The sequence below is a fragment of the Clupea harengus genome, unplaced genomic scaffold (genome assembly GCF_900700415.2).
Source record: "Clupea harengus unplaced genomic scaffold, Ch_v2.0.2, whole genome shotgun sequence".
NCBI lineage: Eukaryota > Metazoa > Chordata > Actinopteri > Clupeiformes > Clupeidae > Clupea > Clupea harengus.
In genome coordinates, this window is record NW_024880211.1 from 20,135 (window position 1) to 25,364 (window position 5,230).

Sequence of the window (5,230 nt, forward strand, 5' to 3'; positions counted from 1 at the left end):
CATTCACAATAGAAACAAATAATCCATAAAATCTTTACTGCAAACTCGACTGCTTACGTACGTCTCGAACAGGGATAGACTAGCTCTAAGGTACGGGAAGCGCAAACGCCCAAAATGCGTTAAAGTGAAAGAAAATAAACAAGCAGTCGCGCAGCCTCATATTGAACCTTAGTGAATGCAGTATAGTATTTGGGACATTTCCAGGTTTCACACATAACATCAAAAAAACATTGGATTACAATGGTATGTGAAATACAAATTTTGTTTGAATTCACTTAATCTAAAGTTAGGTTCATTTCAACTCTGTTACACCTACTCCCTCTGCCGTTACCCAGTTAGTCTCTCTCTGTCACACCGCAATACGTCACTAATTGGGCAATGGGTTGCGATTGATTAGGCTACCTGACATATTACCCACAGGCTTATGTATAGGCACCCGGGGTCCTAAAGCCGGTAGCTCGTCAACACCACTGGTTCTGGGATTGTGTAGCAGAGTCACGGGTGCTGCGTGAAATAAACAGGTATGTCTGGGCAAAGGTTTCTTTAAGTTCTTCCGTCACTGATTACTAGCTTGCTAAGTGGCTACTTGTTTAACTATGGTATAGGAGGGCAGACGCTGGCAGAGCCGCTGTGTTTTGATGTACGTGTGTGGGCGTGACGCCGTGTGTGCAAAAAGGTACGTTATTGAACGTATTCGTGGTATTCTGTTTGTAGTATAATACAGACAAGTCATGATGTACTCTTTATGTATCCTTCACCAGTGTCTGCTGGGCACTGTTACCATAGCAGAGAGGGCAGTTATTCTCCAGAAGCCATCAGCCACAGTGTAGTAGCCATCTTGAAAAGGTACTGTATGCGTACCAGCAGGCCATAGCGGCCATTCATTTTGCGCTGACAAGTGACGACACTAATGTAGGCTGGCTGACTAACACTTTGCCCTGTATTGCTGTTTTTAATTGATGTAATGCCATCACCTCTCCCATGTGTGCTGCTTTTAAGGCTGTGGGATCTTAACAGTGTTTGTTTTATATGTTTGCAGCGTTAGACCCTCGCAGCTACCCAGGGCTGCTAGTTGCTGTTCTCTTTTAATGTGTATTTGATGCATTGGTGCCGCGTATAGTTTGTTTACTTTTTTTTTGTTCCTCTAGCCTATCGGCCTAAGTAGCTTGTGTAGGTACTACCTATTTAATGTGAGCCGCAGGCTAGAGTGGATTTATTTTGTTTGTTTTTCTTTTTTACTGTACTTCCAGTTCGTGTGTCTCCCTCCCCCTCCACAGCTAATAGCCTCGGTGCTTATAAGGCCCATTAGTACCTGACCTTGGATAGCCGGTCTCTGTAGTTTTTCTCACTCTAGTAGCCTACAGAGATTGCAGTGTGCATGTAGTTTGAACTCTTAATTGCCGTGTCACATATCACAGAGTGTCTTGGATATTGTAGTGCATTTTCCCTGAATCTAAAACACGTGTTATTTAGTGTGCACAAGACCACGTGTGTTAGAGACCTGGCCTGACATCAGTTCTCCTAGTGGCCCAGTACCGAGGTTCCCCAGTCCCCCTATTGTGTCTATGTATTTTTTTGTATTATATCTGGTGACCAACCAACGCTACTCGTGTCTACTATTTTTATACTTTCACCAAAAACTGGCAATAGTGTTATTGAGTTCCCCTTGCTCTGACATAATTTAGCCCACTTCAAGGGGTGGCGTAGTCAACAGTACCCGAGAGGGCGCTACATGTACAACTTCTCAAATGGCCTCGAATTTATAGCTAAAGTTGCGTGTAACCGTTGGACGTCATAATCAGCACCATATGACGTCTTATTATGCGAACCGGGTGATCCCTAAACTTGCCGAGCAAAGACAATCCTGACAAAACGAATTATTTTCTGGTGTGTTATGCATGTACTAAAGTGTACAAGTTTATCACTGAAAGACACCTACATGGATTTGAAAAATCCGTATAGGCTTAATGTCAATGTCATTTTCTAAGATTTTAATAGTAAGGGGAAATATTAAAACGTATTTACTGAATATAGGCCTAATATATTGGTTATTTTCCTGAACTATCAACTGTATACCTATATTCCTGAATTCTCTATATCCGATTTGGATTTGACCAAGAGTTACAACAACTGCCACTGTGTTTTATTTTTGTGTTCGTGTGCAGGCCCTCGTCATGGTTGAATAGGTCATGTTATGCATTTATTTGGAAAACTTTTCAAAACTGTTTTCATTCAATGACCAACAGTTACAACAACTGTTACTGCAGCCAGATAGCGCATAGAGAGAGATTGTAATGCATAGTATCCGATATAATTCAAGTAAAATGTCAAAACAAGCATATCTGATGGCACTCTTTTTTTTCACAGCCATGAGACATACAGAAGCTGACAACTTGAACTTATTTTGTATTTTATGATGTCGCCATCTACTGGCCACTGGTATGGAGGTAAGCAGAAAAAGATTGGTCATGAAATCAGAAGGCAGCAGTCAGGAGCTGGGCAGGCAGTAATGGCATTAATCCAGTTAGTGGGTGAAATAGAAGTCTGATAAAAGCCCCTGTTGATTACAGTTTTTTTTTTTTAAATTTTAATGTATGTTTATGCTTTTTTAACCAAATAAATATGTTTGTATGGATTTAAATGTTATAGCTATAAAGCTATAGTTTTGTTATTGGCCCCGGTTGTGTTCATGAATGTATAACATTTATGTCGGATTCATCGTGCCATTGAAATGAAGGATACCACTTTACTCAGCTACAGATCACAGATAATTATACATGAACACTGTCCCCAGCATATGTTGTCTATCAACCACATTAAGCTGTCAAGCAGTTCAAAACTACATAATATATGTTAGTTTATATATGTTACAGAGTTTTCCAACAGATTCTTCAAAAGGATATTACTTGAAGAAGATAATATAAGACTTTTTCTCAGAGGCAGATTAATTTAAGATTTATTAAATGATAAAATACAGAAATTGTTATCTGATTTCCCCATTTGGATATATTACATATATGCCATGTTGTAGTACTGGATGTCCAATATTGCTATTCAGTCTGTTAGGTGCATTATTCATTAAAGAGAGAATGAAACACAACTTACAGTACTATCACAAAAAGAATTATATTTTGTATGCAGATATGACTTTTAAAACAATAAAACATGACATTATCTCTTAGAATAACGGTGACAGCTTCCTCTTTTGAAGAAACTTAACAATATACAATTTAAGTGTGCTGATACCATATATTATAGGATCAAAGAGAGGTTGCAAAATCAAGAAAAACAGAGACATAAATACTGATACACCAAATGGTACTTGGTTGTCTGTCATGCGGACACTAATAAATTCAAAACAAGAACCAAAAAAAAAGTTCATAACAATCAACAAATGTGGTATGCATGTTTGAAGTGCTTTGTTTTGACACTCCTTGGATGCTTCTCTGCAGATTCTGAGAATCTTAACATATGAAAACAAAATCACAAAGAGCGGTGGGAACATATAAACAACCGTCATTAGGAGTCCAACAATGTTATTTATCAAAGTACTAGTGCAGGAAAGTTTAACTAGATCAAAATTTGTACAGTGGGTTTTGAATGACATTGCCACAAAATGACAGCCGAATTGTCAGTGATAAAACATTGCAAAAGAGCAGAAAGGATAAAGCCAGGCTACTGCAATGAGAATTTTAACCTTTCTTGGAGACATCTTGTCATGATAGTGTAATGGGGTGCATATGGCAGCATATCTGTCGTATCCCATTATAGCCAGCGTCACCAGTTCAACTACCAGAAGTGTGCAAACAAAATACCTGAATGAAACAGTTTACCAGAGAGATCGTGTATGACTGTGTAGCAAGCTTAGTCATAATATGTGGCAACAAAGCTGAGCTTCCGTATATTCCATTAAATGATAAATTGCAAATGAAAATATACATTGGTTCATGCAGGGCTCGTTCCTTATAAACAACTACAATTAAAAGTGTATTCAAGGCAATGGTTAAAATGTACGGTAGAAGAAAAACAGTAAAATATAAATATTTCTGATGGTCCATCTTTTCATACATCTTCAGAATGAAAGTTGTTTCAGAAGTTATGTTGTCCATGGTACTCTGCAAATATTTGATGAGAGAAATGACAAATGTAATGCACTCATATCATGAGCAACTCAGCAAAATGGTTTGTAACATTCTACAACACCCCTTCCCATGTATAACAGCATCAACACCATCTGCCAATACAAACTTTAAGTCTTTTGTTTTCTGGAAAATGAAAAGTATAGAAAAGACACGTTAAATAGCTGTAAATATAATAGTTACCCAAGCTCAGGTGCATATATGGTTTAGTGTGGCCCACTGAACAGAACACTATTTGGTGACAGTTGGAACATAGTTCTTATACTTCCAAAGATGGGAGGGACTTCTTCAGTCTGAAATGCAATATGCAAAAGGAGGACTGCAGTAGTGCTTAATTACATCAAGATTTCCACCCAAACCCACAATAACAACAGCAAACCAATCAGATCATGTTTCAAAAAGTATGAAGTTATATTCATAAAAGTATCAGTACATCATACGTCATTTCAGGATGAATGTAAAAAAAGATAGATGCTCCTAATAAAAGGGTGTAATATGCGAGTGTGTGTTATATTTCTATATAAGTTTGCATTTGGAAGTTCATTAAGTAGTCTTGAGGGATGCTGATAAGGATATTTTGTGTTGCTTAAGTTTCAATGTTGTTAAGTTCAATTATCTAGAACATGCAGTGTGGTATAGTAATTATCTAAAATACTGTATGTAATGTAGTGCTGTAGTGTCAGTGAGTGAAATGGCAATAGTAATCTTAAATCACCATCAATTGAATTTATGGCTTGTAATATGAAATACCAATGAAGACCTTAACTACCACTGTACTGCTCTGTCTATATGTTTTTGCTTCCTAGCGTTAATATAAATTAAGCAGCGAGCCAAACTCCTTTTTCAAGAGCCAGGAAAATGAGCCTTCTTGCTCCTTTATTGACCACATTGAATGGAGTAAAACTAGGAATAAAACAAAGTGGAAAAAAAGTGCTGAATTATAAAATACAACATAACAATATAATTAGCTATAATTAACATTACATTAATTAGCTAACATTGCTAATGTAAACAACAGTACAGTTGCAGCGATTTATTTGACTATTTAATCATATTATATACTATTTACATCAAAGTTATCACAACTTCAT

The 5,230-nt window shown here is 37.2% G+C and overlaps 1 long non-coding RNA gene across 1 annotated transcript; it reads left to right on the forward strand.

Annotated features, from left to right (window-relative positions):
- Positions 1-320: 320 nt before the first annotated feature.
- LOC116224403 lies at positions 321-3,031 on the forward strand. Its single transcript, XR_004165564.2, has 3 exons — positions 321-676; positions 762-846; positions 1,040-3,031. It is a non-coding gene; the product is annotated as an uncharacterized LOC116224403 (long non-coding RNA).
- The last annotated feature ends 2,199 nt before the right edge of the window (positions 3,032-5,230 follow it).